This window comes from Emys orbicularis, chromosome 2, assembly GCF_028017835.1.
Source record: "Emys orbicularis isolate rEmyOrb1 chromosome 2, rEmyOrb1.hap1, whole genome shotgun sequence".
In the NCBI taxonomy this organism is placed as follows: Eukaryota; Metazoa; Chordata; order Testudines; family Emydidae; genus Emys; species Emys orbicularis.
In genome coordinates, this window is record NC_088684.1 from 71,770,348 (window position 1) to 71,795,369 (window position 25,022).

A 25,022-nucleotide genomic window follows, 5' to 3' on the forward strand; every position below is an offset into this window, starting at 1 on the left:
AGGGGGTCTTCGCTGAACAGGACAGGATTTAAGGGCCAGCCTAGGAGCACAGCAGGGCGTAGGACAGGACTCACCTGGGCCCTACAGTTCTAGTTGTTCCTGCCCCAGCTGTGACTTTGCAGGGCTTGCACAGGCTAAGGCACTACCTGCCACCACCCCGACTTCTGCCTCTGGTCTCCCACCCACCTCACCCCACCCCCTGCTCTTTCTGCGCTGGCTGCCCTGCCACTTACTCCAGCTGTTCCCCTTGTCCCCCTGCAGGCCTGGCACCTCTAGGGTGACCAGATGTCCCAATTTTATAGGGACAGTCCCGATATTTGGGACTTTGTCTTATATAGACACCTATTATCCCCTACCCCCATCCTGATTTTTCACATTTGCTATCTGGTCACCCTAGGCACCTCTCCCCGCATCGAGCTGGTCAGCAGGGCCCTGCTGCAGCTTTGTAGCGACTCGCAGTGGCACTACTGGTAAGAGTTCGTCACCATCCACCAGTTGCACTAGCGAGCGCACCGCCCCGCCTGCCCCTTTGATAGACACGGGACTTGGGGGTGGAGGGGTGGCTGCTTCTTAGCCTAATGCCAAGGGTCTGCACGGGCCTAGGCAACGGGTGATGACACAAACTCGTCAGCCCTGATTGGTCCTCTGGGTTGCAGGGCGGAGTCTATCCCCAGATCACGTGATGCTGCCCTCAGCCGGTTGAACGCGGAGGCTGCCTCCCTCCGCTTGAGAATGGAACACGTGACCCCAGTGTTTACATCCTCTCAGCTGGTGGACCCCTCCCCCTCTGCAGCCTCTCACATCAACACAAACAGTGGAGAGCGAGCGCGTGCGGGGGGAGCGCAGGGCTAGTGCTACGGGCTTGCCCCTCCCCCATCGGTCCGCGAGCAGCTTCTCCACCCACCCCCGTCTGCCCCCACCCCAGTCCGTACCCCCCCCCCCCCGCCGCAGATCTGGAGGACGCAGCGGAGGGGTGAGTGGCCGCGGGCGGGGGGTAGCTGCCGGGCCGGGAGGCGCTCGGATGCCCCGGGGAGGGTCGCGGCGTAGACTGGACCCGTGGGACTCGGTGGCTGGGGAGGGGGTGGCTGGATGGTCCCTACACCAACCTCGACGCAGGTAGAGCGCTACCCCCGGTCCCAGCTCGGAGTCTGACCCCCCCCCTCCCCGCACGCGCTCCGCTCTCCCCTGCGGGTCGGGCGGTGGTTGTTGTTTCACACTTTGGACTCGCCGCCCCCTGCCCTGCACGTCGGTTCAGCGCTGGCCGGGGGGCCGGTGGGAGAGACAGCCCCCGAGCGAAGGGTGGGGTGGGGAGGGGAGAGACAGCCCCCGAGCGAAGGGCGATGGGGGGGGGGCGATGGGGAGAGACAGCCCCCGAGCGAAGGGCGGTGGGGAGAGACAGCCCCCGAGCGAAGGGGGGCGCTGCGCAGGTCTGTCCGGCCCAGCAGTTTGCCAGGCGTATTAGGGATTCGAACAGCCCCGCTGCTCCCTCCTCGCGGGGGGAGTTTGGTAGATTTGGGGGTTGAAGGGTTTGGTCTCTTGGCTGCTTCTCTCCCATCCCCCCAGGCCCGCCAGTCAAAGTAGGCGAGCTTTTTGGGGGGGAGGGGTGGCTCTTCTGCACGTTTGGTTTGCAGGGGGACAAATCTTCGAGAGAGTGGCTGATTTGCCCTGTCGGGAGCCGTGGAGGGGGCGCTGGTAGGGAGAGGAACTGAAAATAGGATAGGACCCTATATCCCCTGCTTACACTACGGTGGGTAACTAGTGTCTGTGCATGGCTGGCAGCAGCAGCCAGGGGCCTTTAAAGATGTGTCTGTCTCTCCCACCCCCCCCCCCCCCCCCCCCCGGCCTTTGCCATAAACCACATTGTGTCTCTGTTTACGGTGTGGTGTCTGCTTTGGCTCAGAACAATGTAGGGGGAGGGGCAAGAACTGGCTTCAGAACAGCTACCTTGCTTCTTAGCTGTGTTTTCTTTGTTGTCTTTTCAGGTGGGAGGGGTGACTAGCTGTGATTCAGATTCTACCTGTAGCTCCCACTCTGGACTGTGGGTTTAGCTGTTTTGGGTTGTTGTTTTTTTGCCTCGCTGGAGCTGTCAGCGGCTCACAGTGAAGTTGGAGATGAGGAAGCTGGTGCTGGTGGGAGGAATCATCCTGGCATTTATTCGATACGCAAGCCGCAGCTTAGGCCTGGTCTCTGTAGTCTCCTCTTCCTATCTAGAACAGGAGTACTTGTGGCACCTTAGAGACTAGCTGCTACTCTGAAACTCTTCCTATCTGTGTGGCATAGGATGTGGCCCGTAGTTCTGATATACTCCAGTCCCAAGGGAGAAAGCAAAGGAGAAAACATGTATTTAGAGTTTGTGAGAGGAGAGATGGAGTCACATCTCTCTGTGTCTGCTGGGTATGTGTGTCTCTTTGCAGTGCCTGCTAGCACCTTACAGTTACTGTTCTCACTAGTTAGGCAATGTCTCCACTGTAAAGTGAGAGTGCGATAGTAGCATGGGTAGGCATATTTATGCTAACTTGAATCCAGGTAGTATGGGTAACAATAGTGGTGAAAACATGGCAGCATGAGTTAGCAATTCTAGTTGATTCTAGACCCCTGCCTTTTCTGGTTAATTCAAGCCTGCTGTTGCTTTAGGGTTGTCAACTTTCTAATTCCACAAAACCAAACACCCTAGCCCTGCCCGTTCCCTGAGGCCTGCCCTGCCCCCACTCACTACATTCCCCCTCCCTTGGTGGCTTGCTCTCCCCCACCCTCACTCACTTTCACTGGGATGGGGCAGGGGGTTGGGGTGCAGGAGGGGGTGAGGGATCTAACTGGGGGTGCAGGCCCTGGGGTGGGGTTGGGAATGAGGGGTTTGGGTGCAGGAGGGGGCTTGAGGCTTGCGGGGGTGGAGCAGAGGGCTTCAGGGTATGGGAGTGGGCTCTGGGCTGGGGCAGAGGGTTGGGGTACAGGAAGGGGTGAGGGCTCCAGCTCGGAGTGTAGGCTCTGGGGTGGGACCAAGGATGAGAGGTTTGGGGTGCAAGAGGGGGCTCAGGGCTGGGTCAAGGGGTTGGGGCGCAGGGGTACCTCTGGCGGCTCCTGGTCAGCGGCGCAGTGGGGGGGCTAAGGCAGGTTTCTTGTCTGTCCTGACTCTGAGCTGCGCCCTGGAAGCGGCCAACAGGTCTGAGTCCTAGGTGGCTCTGTGCGCTGCTCTCGCCCATAGGCACTGCCCCTGCAGCTCCCATTGGCTGTGGTTCCCAGCCAATAGGAGTGCGGAGCTGGTGCTCGGGGCAGGGGCAGTGTGTGGAGCCCCATGGCCCCCCCGCCTCGGAGCCGGGCCTGCTGGCTGCTTCCAGGGCACAGCGCGGAGCCAGGATAGGTAGGGACTAGCCTGCCTTAGCTGCGTAGGACCGCTGACTGGAGCCACCAAGATCCCTTTTGGACTGGGTGTTCTGGTCGAAAACCGGACACCTGGTCACCCCATGCTGCTTTAGTTGCAAATATATAACTCAGGGGTAGGCAACCTATGGCACGTGTGCCGAAGGCGGCACACGAGCTGATTTTTCAGTGGCACTTGCACTGCCCAGGTCCTGGCCACCGGTCCAGGGGGCTCTGCATTTTAATTTAATTTTAAATGAAGCTTCTTAAACATTTTAAAAACCTTATTTACTTTACATACAACAATAGTTTAGTTATATATTATAGACTTATAGAAAGAGACCTTCTAAAAACATTAAAATGTATTACTGGCACGTGAAACCTTAAATTAGAGTGAATAAATGAAGACCCGGCACACCACTTCTGAAAGGTTGCCGGCCCCTGATATGACTACTCACCTTGATAAGCAGGCACAACTCCCATTAATGACAATAAATAGACTTTTGGGCCCAATCAATGCCACAGATAAACATCATGAACTACACAGTCAGTATTTTTGTATTTTATATACAGTACACACAAAAATAAGTTAAAAGAACATTAAGGTTGCAAAGTCAAGTGCTCAAAGGTTATGTATATTTGCATTTGATGTGTAAATGTGAGAATCAAGGTTGCCTGTACTTTTTAGCTTCTCACTATTTGACTCAGATGACTTCCTCCATGCTGTCAGGGTGCTAGTGGGTTGGGGATGTCATTAAACATGGGAGAGACAGGCTCGCTGCCTTCATGTGTACTGCCCAGCCTCCCCCTGGCTCTGAGCAGCCAGTACAGGAAAGTTCAGCTTCATCCTGTAGTCCTGGGCTGAAGTATGATTCATCACTGTGGGGACCGTGCATGTGCAGTCTGGTCAGTACTAGAAGCTGAGAGGTTTGAGCATGCTCACTGAGGATGGACTCTTCGGAGCTATTAGCAGCTAATGTCTAAGTCTCTATTGAATCACAAGGGTCTTTTTTTCTCACCTTGCAGAGCTGATTGTGGCCTTCTGGAGCCAGCCAGTACCTATTATTAACTTTTTTGTATAACAGTAAGGCCTTGAAATCCCCACCAAGAGCAGGGTACCATTGTGCTAGGTGCTGTACATACACATACAATAGAAGCTCAAAGATATGAACACCAGAGTTATGGACTTACCAATCAACTGGACACCCTGTGGAACCAGAACTAACTAATCAGGCAGCAGCAGAGACAAAAACAAACAAAACAGCGCCCTCCCTCCCCCCCCCCCCCAGCAAATACTGTACTGGCTCAGGGCTTCAGCCTGTGAAGGAGTGGAGTTGGGGCTGCAGGGGGTGGGGTGGGGGGGCAGGATTCCAGGCATGGGGTGAGGGGCAGGGCTTCTGACCCTTGGGAGCACTGGGGCTCAGGACTTTAAACGTGGGGGGAGTGCTGGGACTTGTGGAACATTTCAAAGATATGGAACATTTCAAAGTTATGAACAACCTCCGTTCCTGAGGTGTCCGTAATTCTGAGGTTCTACTGTAGTAATAGACAGTCCCTGTTCTAAGGAGCTTACAGCCTAAATAGGGTGGGAGAACAGAAGTATCATCCTTGTTTTGAGGCACAGAGACTAAAATGCATTGCTCAAAACCACACAGGAAGTCTTTATGGAAAGTTAGAAATCAAACCTAGATTTCTCGAGTCCTAGTGCAGTGCCTTCACTACAAGTCCACCTTCCTCTTTTTTATACTTTGGTAAGAGAAGCAGTGTCTCAAAAGCAATTTAGGGCATTCTTTCTCACCAGCCATGGATTCAGCTTTTCTCCAGTTTGATAAGTGTCTTTTATTTGCTGAAATTACACTGGAGAGTGATAATCTCCAGTCTGACCAGACTGTTGGACCTTCTAACCCAGTAAGTGCCTGAGGGCACATAATCAGGCTCCTTGAGATAGGATAATAAATTTGTGGGTTTGGAAATATTTTCTGATGTATCTGTAAACTTCATCTAATTTTCTGTCCTCCTTTTTCCTTAACCTCTTCATGATGCTTTTTCTCATAAGGAGATATGTCATTCCCCTCCTCCCCTGTAAGCCTATATTAAATATGGTTGTAATGTTAGGTGCTCAGATACCACAATGACGAGTGGAGTATGAATGCTTGGAGAGAGACTATTTCTGCAGGGCTCATGTGTTCATGCTGTATCCTAGCCACTGCACTGTGTCAGTGGAACTCGGAATACTTGATGAGGTCAGAGAAACACTGATGCACTCGCTACATTGTACAGAAAACTCAGTTTGCCCCTTAAGGGGTAGATTCTCTGTAGGCTTAACGTATGGTTGATGGCTGCAATTTGCCCAGAACTTGGGTGGAGAGGGGGTTCTCACTTGGTAGCCAATTTGAAATATAGCATTAGCAGTATTTGAGGGACAATTGTTATAGTGGGGGTGCTGAGAGCTATTGAACCAAACTGTAAACCCTGTACAAAATGGAAACTCTGTATATAATGCTACACCCCCAGCACCCCTAATTCCAGTACCTATGGACACCAGTTTGCCAAAATTGGATGTGTATCCACATAGAAGCTGATAGCTTCTAGCCCTGGTGAGGGTATTGGACGTTAATCCTTGTTTTATTTTCAACATGGAAACATACTCTAAGGGGTAAAAATATCTTTTAATTATATAGTGTCTCAGGACTATAGGGTTGTTATAAAAGAAAGCTTGATTATTATGTTGCCAAAGTCTAGATCAAACAGGTTTTAAACATAGAGGTAAATATTACTTTAGGGTTTTCATGCTTCCCGGAGATAAATTGGGAAGCAATCGCTAGAAAATGACTGCAGTGTATCATTTATACATTGTGATTGCAACATGTATGCAAATAACATCCCAAGGAGTTATGTTAAACCCTTGAAGATTAACCCAAACTACAGATTATGCAAAATTGTGTGTGCAGACATAGCCTTTGCTGTTTTCTCAAAGCAGCTTTTAATAAAAACAAGTCTCTACAGCCCTAAAATAATCTAGAGGTGACATCAGGTGTCACCATGGAAACCCAGGCTGCATTCCTGTGTATAACTGGGTGGAGTTCTAGAATAGGGACCTTTTGACAGGAATAAATCTGTTACTCCAGTTGGTCTGTATCATTTCTGTATCTAAAGTTATGAATATTGACTATGTAACAATTACAACTGTGTGTCTATTTGGGAGACACCCACCAGACAATAGGCCATCAGCTTTGATAGGCCATTAGGAAGAAACAAGACTTTAAAGATACTGATCTCTCTCCTTCCTGAGAGGTGTCCTGGGACATAGCTGTGACACTACTAGGTCAGGTGGTCCTGTCACCTGGTACTAAACACTATCTTGGACTTCTAGTAATTTTCCACTAAAAGGAGTGGGAGGTCAAGATTGGGAAACAAAAGATTCTCGCCTTATGTAAATCTTATTTAAGGCTGGGGAGTAAGGCAAACAGGACTCTTCTCCATTTGCCTTCCTGCCCAAGAAGAAAGACTGCTGAAAGTACCTGAAGAGAAAAAGGAATCAAGCGGTGGGAAAGGCAAGGGCTGAGTCCAGACTGAGACAGAGGAGTCTAGTCTGTAAAGAGAAGTAACTGGAATTCTGAGCAACAGAAACTCTGCATCCTGCCTAATTAAACATTTAGGGTGAGAAATTACATTTTGTTACCTGTTTCTTTAGTGAACCAAGCTTAGTTTGCGTGCTTTGTTTTATTTGCTTAGTAATCTGCTTTGTTCTGTTTGCCATCACTTATAATCACTTAAAATCTGTCTTTTGTAGTTAATAAACTTATTTCTTGTTTATAACATAACCCAGTTTGTTCAATCCATATCTTGGGGAGGGGGGCCAAGAAGCAGTGCATATCTCTCTTCACATTGAGGGAGAGGGCAAATTTTTATGAGCTTGCGCTGTGCAGATCTTTCTATAGCGCGAGACAATGTTATCTTGGGTGTACTTTCCACAGGGAAGCAGCACTAGAGTGCTGGGCAATTTCCTAGCTAAACAGTCTCATAGAGAGCTGTTTGCAGACTCTGTGTGATTCTACAGCTGGTGCTCCCTACCTGTGTGTGTGCTGCCAGAGAGCATGATTCAGCAAAACAGGGAGAGGGAGCCCAGGCTAGTGGAGCAGATGGGCTCAGTGAAATCCCAGTACATAAGGTGGCATACCAGAAGGGGGATCTAACCCATCACAACCTGTCTGTGACTTTTGCTGCTGCAGCTCCATGGTAGTAAAAGGGTGGAAGGTAAATGTGCAGAAGTTAATGCCTGCTAAATCCCTGTGTGGACACACTGATTCAGAAGTGAAGTGGCCACTTTACTTCTGAATGAGAGCATCCACATGGATGTTTAATATGCATTAACTTCACACCTCTAATTGATTGACCAGCCCTAAGTGAGATAGTGGGATTCAGACTATCTGTTTAAAACCATAAAACTAATTCCATAAAAGACAAAGGCAAACTTGTTTTAATTATGCATTTATAGTTACTCTAACATTGAGTTTGCTAAACTTATAATGCCATTTTAAAATGAAAAAGTGATAATTTAAAGCAACAAAACATGAGGAATGTTAGGGGAAAAGATAGCTGTAACAGAGTAAGTCCATTTAGCAGTATCAACAACTGTTAAAAATAAAGGTGTAGACAATTTTAATTCTCTTAGCATATGCGCAGTGTGCACAGCCATTTGGTAGCATCATCATCATCCAGGCAAAGAGCCAGTTGCCCATCATCTAAATAAGCCAGCGGGCACTTGTCAAGGATGTCTGAAGTTGGCTGCATCTACAGCGCAGGTCATTAGAGAAACTCCATTTGAAGAGATTGTCCACACAATTACCCTGTCCTAAAGTGGTTCAGGGATGACCACAGGTGCCTTGGCATGTCAAAACCTGGTGGGCAGACGGTTGGGTTGGTGACGAGAGTGTGATTAACGACTGTTGTCGTTGACTACTTGTTATACCAAGCAGATTCCACCATCATGTCATGTGGTGGCATATGTGATCATAAAGGGCATCTAAAAGACAGACAGACTGGCAAGTGGTCGAAGAGGTCTGAATATAGAGGGAAGACACTGTTTTCACAGGTCTTGGCCAGGAGCATGAGGAGGCTCCCTCATAGCAGATATGGGATAGTGCTATGATACTAAGGGCACGTCTTCACTAGCAACGTTAAAGCGCTGCTGCGGTGGCTGTGTAGTCGCAGCATCACCTCCGCGACGGGAATAGCTCCCAGCGCTGGGAGCGCGGCTCCCAGTGCTGGGGCACTGTCTACACTGGCACTTTACAGCACTGAAACTTGCAGCGCTCGGGGGTGTTTTTTCACACCCCGAGCGAGAAAGTTCCAGTGCTATAAAGTCCCAGTGTAGACGAGCCCTAAGTATTGGCAGCCATGGCAATGGATTTGCATGTAAAGTCCCGTTAACAATGTGCATAGCTTTGTATGAGATGAGTCTCATGTGAGATGAGCGACACCAGACAGGAGCAGAGTACTCTACTGTTGAATAGCAGAGGGCTGATGTTCTAAGTGTCCAGGCACTTGCACTCCAGGTTGGGTTGGCCAGTTTTCTGAGCAAGTTGCTTTTACAGTTAATATGTGGCAACGAATGTTTGTTTTTACAATCAGCATCTAAAATATGTAAACCATACAGGAACCAAACACTTGGCAATGACAGAAACATTGTGTAAAAATTCAGCTGCCTCCCTAGTTGAAACATTTTGTCCTGCACCAAGTGTCTTAAGAAGTAGCTGGTTTCATGTCACAACGATTTTTCTATATGGCACTGATGTCTTTTAAAATAATATCCAAATCTTAAAAATGCTTTGCTTTCATTTATTCTATCTATAGCAGTTATACTTTGCCTAATTTTAAAATACATATTTTTATTAAACTCCTGAATAAACAACGTGGCTATATAAATACATCTTTCAGTGAAAGAATGCCTTTTTCCTGATGATAGCTTTTAATGAATAGCTGTAGTTGGCATCAGCAGTGATCAGACAGCATGAATCTAATGGCAAGTAAAGCCAACTTGAAAAATCTTGCTAGGGTGAATAGCCAGAAAGTTGGTAATAAGCAGAGCACTGGAGTACATACTGTACGGAAAATCTGGCATTGGCAGGGGGACGGCTAAGATGACCTAAATGGTCATTTCTCTTTATAACGTGTGAATCTATGAATTAATTATAGATCCAGATGTGCAAGTAATCATGAAATTTTAAGGGCAGTATATAATGTACCATTTGATAAATGATGTGCCATCATATGTAATTGTGCAAAAATCTGTAGAAGTATAGTCCTTTCGGGTGCAATAAATGTACCACTTGCCATCAGTTCTTGGAGAATACTACACTACAAAATTAAGTCGACTTAAGTTATAACGACTTACAGCCACCACTCTAATTAAACAGCTAGTGCATGTCCATACTACAACTCTTGTGTTGGCGGAGCATGTCCACATTAGCAGCTCTTGCATAGACACAGAGAGCAGTGCACCGTAGGTAGCTATCCCACTGTGCAATTGGCCACCATCTGCTGCAGTGCGTACTGGAAAGGGTTTGCAATGCCTCATGGGGGCAGGCACAGTGTCCCATCATGCATTCTTTCTCCGTTTCATCATTCCATAGGCTTCCTAGAGCATTCTGTGGACTGTTGGTTCTGGGCTCAAAACAAGCACTGAGTGGTGGGATTGCATCATTATGGATAATGAGCATTGGCTGCAGAAGTTTTGGTTGCACAAAGCCACCTTCCTGAAACTGTGTGTGGCGCTCACCCCAGCCCTATGACACAGGGACACCAAAATGAGAGCAGCACTAACTGTGGAGAAGCAAGTGGCAATCACTGTAGGGAAGCTGGCAATGCCAGACTGCTACCAATCAAGTCAGGAATCAGTTTGGAATGAAGAAAACCACCCTGGAGGTTACTGTGATGCAAGTGTGCAGGGCCATTAATTACCTCCTGCTATGAACGACTGTAACTCTGGGCAATTTGTGTGAAATAGTGGATGGTTTTGAAGCAATGGGATTCCCTAACTGCAGTGGGGCGATAGATGGCATGTATATCCCCATTTTGGCCCCAGACCACGTTGTGATGGAGTACATAAACAGAAAGGGCTTATTTTCTACGGTATTGCAAACTCTCTTGGATCACTGGGGTCGTTTCACCGACATCAACATAGGCTTGTCAGGGAAGGTGCATGACGCATACATCTCTAGGAACACAGGCCTGTACAGAAAGCTGCAAGCAGAGACTTTCTTTCCAGACCAGAGGATTACCATTGGGGATGTGGAAATTCCAATAGTGATCCTGAGAGACCTAGTCTACCCCTTGCTCCTGTGGCTCATGAAGCCTTACACCAGCCACCTTGACAGCAGCAAGGAGCGCTTCAACAACACGCTCAGCTGTTGAATGTGCCTTTGGCCACCTAAAGGGGCGCTGCCATTGTCTCCTCAGGAGGTTAGACCTCAGTGAGGAAAATATCCCATGATTATAGCTGCCAGCTGTGCCCTTCATAATATATATGAATCAAAGGGGGAGAAGTTTTCCCCGGGGTAGAGTGTGGAGGTGGAGTGGCTGTCTGCTGCTTTTGAATGGCCAGATATTAGAACAGTAAGAGGGGCCCAATGGGAGCTATTTGGATCAGGGAGGCTTTGAAGGAGCATTTTAACAATGGGCCACAGTAATTTGTGTTTGTTTAGCCAGGCCAGTGTGTGTTGTGTTTTTTTTTTGTTTTTGTTTTTGTTTTTTTGGCACCATGGTAGCAACCTTGTAATGATTACTGTGTGTGCGCTGCTGTGACACTGCAAATGCACCTACTGGTACTGTCTCTGAATATTAACAGTAGTCACCATATGTTGGATAATAATAAAGATTCATTCACTTTCCATAAGTTCAGTTTTATTTCACACCCATGCAATCATAATTATGTGTTGGTAACCTGAACGTCATACATACGGAGAAAAGTATCTTTAAAGGGGAAGGAACAGGAAATTCGTAAGCACAATTGCCAATGAGGATCTTGGAGCTGGGTGTACGTCCAGCTGTCATTCTGCAAATTGTCCCACGAGGTGGAGTGCCTGAGGTACTGCTGAGATCCTTGAGGAAACGAGGAATGTTAGGGGGATGTGTTCAGCCTGGGACTGCAAAATGTCTGTTTGCTACCTCAACAGCATTATCATCTTTTCCTGCCCCGTCTCCTATCCTGACTATCCCTTCCCAATTTCTCACTGATTGCCTCCCTCCATGCTTTCTGCTCACAATCTGAAGCAACTGATGACTGCAGAACCTCTTTGAACATGTCTGTCTTACTCCTCCAGTTTCTTTTCCTTATCTAAGTGATGCGCTCCCCCGGTGTGTGGGAGAACCTCAAGGGCACATCTGCAGCTGCTAAAGAAACCATAGACAGATGTGTTGTCAGGGCATTTACACCCTTAATCCAAACAAGTAATATCTTTCTCACTTCCCCTGGCACTCACACAGTGTGGTGGTAGCCCCAGCCATGGTGAGTATGGCCCGGGGGGAAGGCTAAGTTGGGACAAGGTGGGGATAGCCATGGGGTATTAGTGCCAGTGCATAGGACTCCTGTACTGGATACTGGCACCGTTTTCCACTGGTGAGAGTGACTGCAGCTGGTATCTCCTGAGGTTAACTGAGGCTGCAAGGATCCAGCTCTTGCATGCATGTGGCTGCAGACCAGAAGCATGTGCTGCTATGGTGCCTGCTGAAGTAATTGCTGAATGGTGTGGCAAAGTTTCCTACCATGTGGAAAGAAAGCAGCCTTCCCAAGAAACCTTTGGCAGAAGATTGCTGATTACCTCCAGGAAAGTTTCCTAGAGATCTCTATGGAGGATTCATGGGACATCCTGGTGTGCATAAACTAACTTTTTCACAGGCCCCCCTCTGCAGAATGAGTACTTACCAGAGGCATCAGGCTTGGCAGAGCTGGGCTGCTGAGACTTGCGGCAGGAAGCAGCAACCAGCACATCCCTCGGCCCGTGCCGCTTCCTGCAGCCCCCATTGGTCTGGAGCGGCGAACTGCGGCCAGTGGGAGCTGAGATCGGCCAAACCTTCAGACGCGGCAGGTAAACAAACTGGCCCAGCCCGCCAGGGTGCTTACCCTGGCGGGTCGCATGCCAAAGGTTGCCGATCCCTGAGTTATGAAGTCATAATCCATTTTAGAATTACATCTGAATGAATCTGAGGGCCAAATTTAAGAGTCCTACCTTAGCATCCCCATTTGTGTATGCACAATTCTGTGTATGTAATTACTTGTGCATGAACATGATACTGTGCACATGTGCAAAAAGCCATTTGTGCTTAAATAGTTTGCATGTACATATTTAATCATTTGTGCACACAGCAGATTGGGTTTTTTGACGTTTTGATCCTAACTCTTATGCCTAAAACCTTCAACCCCTTACTTGGTAGAAGTCACTAGTTATCCTCCAAAAAGTGTGATTTAAAGTGACAGAATCAATTCAAAAATAGCACTTCTGTCTTCTGAGGTTATAAGAAATACATTTTGTTTTACTTGCTAATAACATTTAGTGTGTCCATTTGACAGTGCTTTCAGTAGTCAGTTTTGCTCCTTTGTATAGTGAATGTTTCCTTATGTTTGTGTGGGGCTTTTGCACAGCAGAAAGAGAGAGAAAATAAATTTAAAAGTGGAAGTAGAGGAGCAGGTGTTGTAACTGAAGCTACTTGAACCACTTCTTGAAATTTGACTTCATTACAGTTGATGTGTCACATTCTAAATGTCCCTTTAAGTAGTTTACCAGTTATTTCTGTGGTTTCCTCTTTAAGCGTGGAGAGAAGAAATAAGTGCTAATATTTTCCCATGCTCTGTCAAAATGAGATGCAACTCAGTCGAGTGTGCATATCTTCATAAGATCATCTGTCACTTTTCTTGCATGTGTTGGCTAGCAGTGGAAATGGGGCTGATCTTTAAATTCTCACTGCTAAGCTGATGAGTTGAACATCTCATTTAAATAAATGTACTATTTCCCACCTGGTTATTATTTCAGGCTATGTGCGTATTTGCTTAGAAATCACTGCATCTACTTACTTTGGTTCCCTTTTGTCTAGTTTGCTTTTCAACCTAAGGTTAAGAAATATATTTATGAAAGCACAGATTCTTGAGCCCAAGTTGGAGAAAATTGAGGGGAGGTTTGGGGTGAAGCCCTTTTTAATGTGAATTAGACAATAAGCACCTTTCTTAGAAAAGGGGGTTGGATTTGCAGGGGAGCCAGAGCTATCTTAATGGGACTTGATCAGTGTTCCCTCTAATTTTTTACGTCCATGTGTGGAATGAATTTTGTTGTGTGACACATCACCTCCATATTGGTGCACAAAACAAAATTCATATGGTGGGGGTTGGGCCGAGAGGTTCGGAGTGTGGGAGGAGGCTCAGGGCCGGGGTAGAGGGTTGTGGTGCGGGTGGGTGAGGGCTCTGGGGTGGGGCCTGGGATGAGGGGTTTGGGGTACAGGAGAGGGCTCAGGGCTGGGGCAGAGGGTTGGGGGGTGAGGGCTCTGGGGTTGGGCCAGGGCAGAGGGGTTTGGGAGAGAGGACTCCTCCTCTCTCCCCCCCCACCCCCCCAGCCCTCTCTCGCCGCAGCAGCTCAGGGCTGAGGGAGAGGCGCCTCTCCCTGGCCGTGGCAGCTCTGGCGGGCCTGGGCTGAGCTGAGGGAGGGGGCTCCTCCCTCTGGCCACGGCATGTCCATTCTGGGGCCGGCAGGAGGGGTGCCTCTCCCCCCAGCCGCGGCAAGTACGTGCTGGGGGAGAGGCACCTCTCCCCGCCTGCGCCGCAGCCCTGAGCCCCTGCACAGGGCTTACTATGCCTCCAGGCTCTAAGCCTTTAAGATAAACACCACATAGGATTTGCCATGTGCCTCAAGCTAAGAGCTATCCACATTGCAAGCTTATTGCCTACTACCATAGAGTCTTACTGAAGCATTTTATTTGGTATTTGAAGAATCAGGCCCTAAGTATACTAGGCCCATATCCTTATTTTTTTTAAATAGAGAAAGACTTGACTGTGCATTCTCGTATTCTTGTAGAGACCAACAATCTGTATTAAATACATAGCTCTAGGATGAGGTTTCAAATGTCAAGAATGTAGCCATCTGCTATTTTTAGCCTTGACCTCGCTTGTATATTCTTTTGCTGCAGCAGTTACGGCATGAACAAACCGTAAGTCATGCTCAAAAGCATTGATTGTCATATATAAAAGGCTAGGTGTGCACTTTTAGCTGTGATCACTTTAATCTGTGTAATATCCTAATCTTGAGTAAAGTATGACTCTTAACACATCTCCACAATACCTGGGTTTATGCCAACTCCATTTCTTGTGCATCATGTTTGTGTAATATTTCTCAAGACATGGTAAATACTCTTTCAGACATTCTTCTTTTCTTTTATCTGTATGATAGTTGGTTTATGTGCAGGTGTCTTGAATCTGGGCTCTGTGAAAGCTTTGAGAAATATAAGATGTACGATGGTGGACCATAATACTACTTCAGCCTGGTTTCAACAATAAAAATATAAAGTCTGTGATGTAAAGATTACCTGCAATTTGTTGTATTTTCTAAAATTGAGTGTTTCATGGAAGGGGAGGTTGACTTTATTTTTTTTATACTTAATGTAAACCCATGTGTACCTGTCATTTCTTAGACTTATGACATATTGAAATAATAGCATGAAATGAGTTTACCTGTTCATCTTAATGGGGTGTTAAATTTTAAAGTCTAATTATGACTACTGAAATGTCATCATGGTTAATGATTTTCTCCTTTTGTCATTCTGCAAGTAATATCCAGCCAATTCTGTGTTTTGTTAGGGCTGGAAGTGACACTTATTTGAAATACTAATGTTTCAGTTATATGAAACAAGTAATGGCAAACTTTTCAAAGCATGGACTGATTAATGGAATAGTTCATCTCTTGGCTCACTCAGAATCATATGGACCAGCTTTTTGTCAGTTTGTCATTATGTATCTACACAAACGGCTTATGTGGAAAACAAGATTGCATTTTTAGCTTTTTAATGCAATAAGTGAGTTGTATGTTTTTGGAAAAGATAAGTGTTGTCTAGTTTTGGTCCTCATTTCTTCACCTACTCATCTAATCTTTCTCAGAGATGGTAACGAAGAGAAACCACAATCATGTGACTATCCTGCTCACTACAAGTCATCAGCAAATGCTCTACAAATTATCAGTGGTTTGTGAATCTGTTCTACAGCATAGTGCTGCAAGTGCAAATAGAATATTCCTCTGGGATGAAAATGATGCTTTTGAAGAGGGCCAGTTCAATATAGGACTTAACAGGAACAAAAGTGGTGTATGGGCTTTGTGCTGGCCCTCTCCTTGGGGTGAATTTGGCTTCTATTAAATATTGATTGTGGATAATTGAGCTGCTTGTTAATATCCATGTTTAAACATATGCTAAAGGAAATATAAACTATACATCACTGTTTAAAGTGTTACGCTTCCTTAGTGCAGCTTATGGTATCTTATAAATCTCCTATTAAACTTGTTCCATCAGCAAAGACAGTTAAGCTTAATAAGCTAAAATATTTTTGAATGATACTTTCTGTCTTTAAATGCTAAGTCGATAGAACTATAAAAACAGGGGCAAAGTGGAATAAGGAGAAAAAAATAGCCTTAACTTTCAGAATTTCTATTATTGAAATTACTATTACTATTATAGTTTTTTTTCATCCATTGGGTTGATAAAGTTGTTTAATGAAATTATATATATAATTTTATATATATATATATATAATTTAGTAGAGGTTCAGATTTTATCAGCTAATGACACTAACACTTTTGTAAATCAAGAAAAAAACACTTCCTTTGAACACATCAGTGTGGACTCCAGTGCATGTGCCTCATGAGAATGATACCAGAGGGTTTTTTTAATAGCACTGTTGTATCCGTGCCATGTGTATGCCCTCTGTGTCCTCATGCTCCTGCACGAGTACAAAGGGGTGGGGTGACACCCCATCTCCTTCAGTTCCCTCTTCCCACCTTCACAACATTCATATAACTGCCATAATGTGTATCAACCTGTCTGGATTAAATGTTGATGGTTCAATCCCCCTGTATAGGGCTTCTTAACAGGGCGGAGCCAAAACTTGCGGACTTCAAGCTCTGCCCATCCTTCAGTGGGCTAGTTCACCTGAAAGATAGACACTGCAGGTATCTCTGCTGTTTAGGAGTCGCATATATGTTGAGTAGATATTTCTCCACAAGAACACAGAAGTTGAGATGAATCTGAAGCTTTGTCTTCTGGAACAATTCATGAATGTCTCATCAGACCCTGAGGAGACAAGCTCCAGAGTTCTGCTAGTGGGCAAGCCAGGATTGTCCAACGCTTTATCTAGCAGGCAAGCGACGCCGAAGATCAGCACTGAGCAGATGGCACGAAGAAAAGACTGACACCTCCAGCACTGAAGCAAATACCAGCATTATTGGCACTGAAGCTGGCACCAACAACGCTGGTACCAAAGTCCAGCACTGATAGGAAGTACTCCAGGTATAGACGCAGCAACTCCAGGAGTAGGTCAGTGTCCTTCCATAAGGACAAACCATGTAAAGCCTCTAGAAATAAAACCACCAAAACCTTCACAGTGATGAGGGCTGGTGGTAAGGAGCAGCCCATGAGAGAGACAGACTGCTCCAGTGGCACATCTTTCAGTGTTGAGGCCTACTGTGGACGATGTGCTCCTGGGAGAACCAGGACAGGCGTTGGTGTCAGAGCACCTACTAGTACAGGCCCCAGTATCACATACATTGGAACTGCCCTAAGGAGTTTTATTCCCTCTCTCTGTCACAGGGTCATATGTTCTCACTTCTTTCCAGCAGCAAACCCTCTCCTCTGAGATCAGTGGTCAACAGCACAGAAGGACCTGCCAGCTTTCCTAATAGGTCTCAGCTACCATGGTCTTCTCAGGAATGACACTGGACTGGCCAATACCAAATGACCCATTCTGTATTCCTATGCATGCTCTCAACTTGCAGGAGGCAGACTTCCATATAGCTATCCATCTGGCCAACACTACCTAAGATGCACAGTGGGGCCTATCCTTTACTAATACAGAGCTCTGTATTACAGCACCAAAAATAATCACGAAATGCCTGACAGTAGTGGCAGCACAGTTAAGGAGATAGGAAATCCGCATATACTGTAACTGGATGATTGGCTGATCAGAAGCAGGTCCCAACAGGAGACTGCTGCAGCCTTAGACATGTCCTCTTGCTGCTCTGTCACCTAAGACTCCTTGTGACTTACCAGAAATCATGCCTCACATAATCACAGCCGGTAGAGTTCACTGTCAGCAAGAACCCATGTCCCAGAAGACAGATTCTGGTCTCCAGTTGACGGCAAACTACCTAAAATGAAATCAAATGACAGAGTGTACGTGTCTGTTACTCCTTGGTAACATTTTGGCACATACATTTGTGATGCTGCTTACCAGATTGTTACAAATGTGGCTGAGGTCCATATGCTCCCAGTCCAAACATCTCGTGAATCAGAGTTAGTCCTGCCTGAGGTACTGTGAGAGAGCTTACTTGGTGGCTTGATCCAATGAATGTACAAAAAGGAGTTCCTTTCTCTACCCTGTGCCAAAGGCTTATCATAGTCTCCTCAGGGACAGGCTGGGGTGCACACCTGAACCATATGCAAATGCAAGGAACATGCTGGCAGGATGACCTAGAACTGCCAATGAATCTTCTGGAGCTGAGAGCCATCCGACTGGCCTATGTAGCATTTCCTTCCTGTTCTGCAGAACTCTACGGTGCAAATCCCGACAGACGTGTCCAAAATGCATTATATGAACAAGCCAAGAGGCACTTGGTCGCCCCCTTTCTACCAAGAAGCCATCAAGCTTTGAATGTGATGTCATCAACATGGGATAACCCTGTTGTTTCTACACCTCTCAGGGGTCAGCAATGATGCATGGTAATCAGCCATAAATTGTCACTGAGGAAGTGCGTGATAAGGCCAATATTCTGTCAATGGGGGCTCCCATAATAGAAACCTCTTCACCACGGAAGAGGGGGACAGTGGATTGACGTTCACAACATGTCCCTTGTAAGTACCCAGTTGCAGCTTGTCTGTGGTCTAGAAAAACAGATGATCCATCTAGCATTTTTAATTTGAGGATTACCACGAATATTGGCCAACTGGTCAAACAAGTTCCAGATGATGATTTTTCTAGTCATAGATCTAGCACTTAAGGTCCTCCAGCTGAATGTTGAAGGATTGTCTGCTGCCAAGTGGGACCTTATTAGTGTTCTGGCAGGGATGAAATTGTTTAGAATTATGCCAAGTTGGTTAGTATGTGCAATAGCTCTGTTTTTGAGAAATTGCCATTTCTGTGTGCACATTGGTGATACAACAAGTGCTTGGAGGCATCAGAAGAACAACCTCCTGCAAGGATCATTATTATCTCCAACATTATTAAACTTATATTCAAATAACCTATCATATACCAGGTCTTGCAAGTTTGTTTATGTAGATGACATATGCGTCGGCAGTCAGTCACACTCCTTTGACATACTTGAGTGTTCTGAATGCAGATCTGATGGCTATGGCCGATTATTGTCATCGGTGGTGCCTGATACCAAGTGGAAGTTAGACTGTGTTAAGTGTTTTCCACTTACCTCCACTTCAGAGAGCTGAACATAGTTCTCAAAGGTCAGCAGATAAAGCATGATTCACACCCAGTATATCTAGGCATCACATTGGATAGAACTCTCACATATCATGCCCATCTTAGAAAGACGGCAACTAAGGTCAAAACACACAGCAACTTGCTTGGAAAACTGTCCAGAACGACATGGGGTGCCAACGCTCAAACGCTACAAACTTCAGCCTTGGCACTGTGTTATTCAGAGGTGGAGTATTGTATTCCAGTATGGGCTCACTCGTCTCACACAAAGATGATTGACATACAACTTAATTCCACCATGCGTATTATTTCAGGCACACTTAAATCTACTCCTCTACCATGGTTACAGGTTCTCTACAAAATTGCTCCGCCCAGTGTTCACAGAGAGGAAAGTGTAGCAAAGCTCGTGACAAAATTGCCCACATCTACCATTAATTAAAGATTTGTTTTATCCACCAGATGGCTGTCTGCCCTCACGTTGCCCATTGTGGATAAATTTACTGGGTGAGGGATTTATGGTAGAGGATGCATGGCAAACTTCATGGTCTGCAGAGAAAGTGACAGATTATCTTGTCTCGGATCCCACTCAAAGTCAGCCCGGGTTTGATTTACCATGAATGCAATGGAGCCTTCTGAACTGGTTTCGTACCGGACATGGAATGTGTGCTGCAGTGGAATTTTGGGGACATTTTAGAGACAGTCCATTATGTCAATATGGGCACCCACAAACCATGACACACATTGTTGAGGACTACAAAATGACTCAAATTCCTGGAGGTCTTCATGCCTTGAACATCGCTAATAAGATTACTGTGGCTTGGCTTGGTCGGATTGCATGCGCCAAATAAATAAACCACAGAGGGCAACATTAAATGCCTGAAATTCTGCTCCAGAAGGAGTGTGAGCCAAGGCCAATTGCCAGAAGCCTTTCTCCTTCTGTGGTCTCAAGGACTCCTATATGCGACTGCCAATTCTTCTCATCCCCAGGGTAAAATCCAAGATCAAACTGGGCAGGTTACAATAATCCTGATAGTCCCTTACTGGTTGGTATAGTTTTGGCTGTCCTATGTATTGCAGGTGGCCTCTTGTGCACCTCTCAACCTGCCCGCATATAATAGCTCAGAACCAAGGTCACGTGCTACACCCAGAACCACAGTCATTGCATCTGATGGCATGGAAGTTGTCTGGTTGAATGCTACTGACAGAGACTGCTCCTTACAGTTTCAGGAAATTCTCTTACAAAGCAGAAAACCTTCCATTAGGAAAACTTAGTCTCAAAATGTATTTTTTTTTAAATAGGTAGCCCAGTACAATCTGGACACAGTAGAGACCCTGATACCAAAGATCCTCAAATACATGCTGTACCTGAAACATACTGGACTATCATTTAACTCTCTCAAGGTTCATCTTGCAGCGGTATTGGTGCGTCACACACTGGTACAGTCATACTGTGTTCTTACATCCCATGTTATAAAAATTCAAGAGCCTACTTAATTCTTACTTTCTGGTTAGAGACCAGAATCTCATGTAGGACCTCAACATGGTCTGAAAACTCAGAGTCTTTGTTTTGAATCACTGTCTGATTGCTTGGTATACCACTTGTCCATCAAGACTGTCTTTCTGTTTGCTGTCATTTCAGCATGGAGAGTCAGTGAGCTCCAAGCTCTGGCCAGACTGTGTTACACATCCTTCCATAGAGACAAGGTAGCATTGGGACCAAACCCCAAATTCATCTCTTAAGGTAGTGTTGGAATTCCATCGCAACCAATACGTTACCTTGCCCAGCTTTTTCCTGAAGCCTGCACTTAACACCAGGAGCAGAGCTACATACATTGGACATGTTATAATACTAAGCCCTTCAAGCTGTCTTCCACCCTTCTTCATAGATGTATCCCGCCCATGAAAAGGCCAAGCCATCTTGTCTCAGATAATCTTAGTGGATCAGACAGTGCATTTCCACCTGGTATCAAATGGCTGGTGACCATCTCTCTCTGAACATCAAGGCACACTTCCATCAAAGCAGAGGCAGCAACTTCTGCCTGCTTCAGGACTGTTCCAATCTCTGAGATTTCAAGGCTACAATGTGGAGAAACCCACTGACTTGTGTTAAATATTATGCCCTTCACATGGCAGGCAGGTTAGATGCCAAGTTCAGGTCAGTACTTCAATTACTATTTGATAAAGCTGAAACTCCTCACTCCCACTACCAAGGGAGGGTACTGCTTGCCATTCACTTACCGTGGGATCCATACTGACTACATCACAAAGAACCACAGTTACTATTGGGTAAATAACCATTCTATCCCCTACACCATCTTCCCTTGATCTATATTCTTAGATTTCTATGTAATGGATGACAGTATTCTGTCTGCTGTAATAAGTAATTCAATATCCTCTCTGTCAAGGAGGACAAGCACTCTAGAGTACTGTTTTCTTTTAAAGTTAATACTTACATTCAAGACATTAGCATTAGTATCTTTTGTTTAAATGGAGATGTCTGGAAGTGCATAGGTTAGACTTTTTTTCTCAGCATTTAGAACAGCAAGCATTGAAACCACTGTTACGTAGTACATCAGATGAGAAATTGTTGAAAGAATACAGCATTTTTTTCCGAAGCTTAGAGAGTTGGACTACCCAAACTTTAATTTTGGATAATAGGATAGGTTTTTTTTTTTTTTTTAAATGCATCCAGAACTGATGGTTATAGATGGAAAAACCAAGAAAGTAATAAGCTGCTTATATAAGGCTCCCTTGAGAAAGCCCTTGTAATTTACTGTGTTGTAAAATGTGCATGTAAGTTCTCCATGACAGGAAATGTATCTCCACATCAGCTCCACCTGAAAATGACAAGGTACACAACATATGGAAGGCATGTGGGCCAAACACCACCTTCAGCATTCAACTTATTCTAAGTGTGGCAGGGAGGGGAGGAGTGGAATTTCAGACAAGAAAAACAAACCTAGTTTGACAGGAAACAGTTACTTGGAAAGGCGTCGGTGCCAATTCTAGCTCAAAGAAAATTGCCCGCACAGAGTACTGCAGTTGTCAGGCAAATGATTCAACAGTTTCCCCTGTCCAGTTCCCATAGATAAATGAAACACCTCAATAAGGGAACTGCAAACAACTGCTACATAGAAGGCCATAAAAAATGCCCACAATGCAACCCATAGTCTAGAAGTACTCTTTGATTCCTCATTTATGCTTAGCTCAGTGAGGAATCCCACCTGACGTTCTTCTGAAAATTATATTGATCAAGCTTAAGCCCCAGTTCTGCAAACGGATCTGCCCAGGTATGCACTTACACCTGCATGTTGTCCCTTACGCCGTGTGGAGCCCAACTGACTTCAGTGGGTGTGCTCGAGCCGACACTCGGTGCAGAGGACTCCAGGCGGATATAAAAGTGCATACACACAGATCAGTTTTAACATCAGTGGGGCTATATGTGAGCATGGGAGTCTGCTGTGCTGTACAATACAGATTTTTATACTGCACTCATCACTACAGTATCTAGTGCCTTCCAGTAGTGCATTAAGTAATCCGACTAAGCATCTGTCACATGTTTATTTCTCATTCTCTCCCAAGAGGGAGAAGCATGTGCAGTGGAGTGTCTTGTTTTGGTAGTGTCTTTTTTTAATATGAATATACATGTTGCTAGGAGTATGTTACTCCTGATGGAATTCTGCTCCTAAAATATTGTGCGCAGAATTTTTAAAATTCTGCATATTTTATTTGTCAAAATAACACAATATAATCACTCGATTTTCAATTATTTCAACATATCTGTCAGCAATTATGTCTGTAACAATACAGACAACAAAAAAGAATCAGGAAATGTTTTTTGGCAAATAGATTCCTTACTAGGCATATTAGCACCGCTATATGGCTCCACAGAGTAGATGGCAATGGTAATATTTCCATGTATGTCAAGCACAGAAGACTTTCAGGGTATGTCTACACAGCAAAGAAACACCCGTGGCTGGCCCGTGCCAGACAACTCAGTCACGTGGGGCTCAGGCTGTGGGGCTGTTTCATTGCTATGCAGACTTCCAGGCTCAGCGTAGAGCCGGAGCTCTGGGACCCTCCCACCCTGAATGGTCCTAGAGCCTGGGCTCCAGCCCTGGTCCACAGTGATGAAACAGCCCTGCCGCCCAAGCCCCGCAAGCCCAAGTTGGCTGGTGTTGGCCAGCTGCGGGTTTTTCTTTGCTGTGTAGACATACCCTAAAGGGCAGCACATCCTTAGGAGTGAAATTATGCCATGATCTGGCACACCACTTAAATATTTGCATAAAGTTCAGCATCTGAATATCCCCATTGAAACTAATGATTTGCCAGATTGGGGCCTTAGTGAATGGCATGGCTAAGTAGTACTCAGAACATCACTGTACAGTCAATGTACTAGAACTGAAACTGTTCCAGACAGTAGATTAGAAGGGCAATGGGAGCGGATGCTCCAGTATGGCAGTGGAGAGCACAGGCCACTGGCAGCACAGAAGTGGAAGATCACCCTCCAGTTCCCCTCTCCTAGGGACAAAAAGCAAGGGCAGGGCCTGCCCCAGAAAAACCCTGGGGCCCTGCCCCCTGCGCTGGGCACACCACGATAGCGAGTACGCATGTCCAGCCCTGCTCCCTGATCCAGGTGTGGAGCAAGCTGGCTCAGCCCAGCAGGATCCAAGTGTGCAGGGGATCCAGGTATGGAGTGAGAGTGTTCTGTGTGGGGCAGTCTGGATGAAGGTGCCTCGCGGGGGGATCTGGATGCACAGGAGCTCATTGGAGGAGTTCTGGGTGCAGGGGGAATGGGACTGTTCCGGAGGTCCCAGGTGAAGGTGGCTGGGGCTCAGTAGGGTGAAGGGATGGGGTTTGGCAGGGGGGTCTGGGTGCAGGGGTCCAGTGGGGGTCCCAGGTGCTGGGGAAGTGGGGCTTGGTGGGGTGGGGATCTGGGTGAAGCTTGTTAGGGTTCTGTGGGGTGGGGCTCGGCAGGGTCTTGCAGAAGGTCAGTGGGGGGTGGTCGGGAGGTGGGGGTCCAGATGCAGGGCGTGGGGCTTGGTGGGGAGTCTGTGGGTGGGAGGCTTCTGGATGCACAGAGGTTGGGTGGCCGGGGTGGGGGGAAAGACAGCTCCTTGCATAGTGACCCCTCCCCCTGCAGCTGGGGAGCGATGGGGGCAGGAAGCGGGAGGGGTGCAGAGCTTCCTGTAGCTAGGGGAGGTTCCCGGGAGTGGGTCTGACCCAGCCCCGGGAATGGCCCGGGCGGGGGAAGAGGAAGTCCCATCTCCTCCTCAGCCCACCTAGGACTAGCAGCTTGAGCCCTGTGCAAGTTGGGAACCACTGGCTGGGATGTCCCTAGCCCTGCCCGTCCCTGGCTCTGGGTGCATTGCGAGAGGGACAGAGTCTTGCATGCATGTCCTGCACCACCTCTCAAAGCGGCGATATATATCTTTTCCTGGCTGCTCCCAACACCCAAACCAGCTGTGCCCCTGCTCAAGACCACTGCCCAGGAGATGCCCATGAATCAATTATTCTGCAGAGAAAGAGTAAAATCTGCAGGGGACATTAATTCTGTGGTTGCACTGTGGCACAGAATTCCCCCAGGAGTAGTAAAGTTGGAGATGGCAAAGTCAAAGAAATGCACCTTACACCCAGAACAGAAAGCAGTGAGGTTTGTGATGATCTTAGGCCTTGGGTTAGTTCATTCCACAGTCTCAGACTGGCCCCAGTGAATGTTCTGTCTCCTGCACAAATGAATTTTACTCCTATTGAGAATTCCATTGTGCCAGAGGAGTATAGTTATCAACCACTATCTTTGTCCTGGAGCTTTAGATGATCATTTAGATAGTCCTGCCATAAGTGCAGGGGACTGGACTAGATGACCTCTCAAGGTCCCTTTCAGTTCTACGATTCTATGACCTGGGCGTAGGCTAAGTATTATCTAGACTATCCTTGACAGGTGTTTGTCTAATCTACTCTTAAAAAATCTCCAATCATGGAGATT

The 25,022-nt window shown here is 46.5% G+C and overlaps 1 protein-coding gene across 1 annotated transcript in view; it reads left to right on the top strand.

Annotated features, from left to right (window-relative positions):
* The first annotated feature begins 944 nt into the window (after positions 1 to 944).
* PCMTD1 (protein-L-isoaspartate (D-aspartate) O-methyltransferase domain containing 1) overlaps positions 945 to 25,022 on the top strand; it is an 89,744-nt gene continuing 65,666 nt past the window's right edge. Inside the window, exon 1 of the mRNA XM_065398629.1 lies at positions 945 to 973. The gene's annotated coding sequence lies outside the window, so the exon portion shown is untranslated. The remainder of the gene's footprint in view (positions 974 to 25,022) is intronic.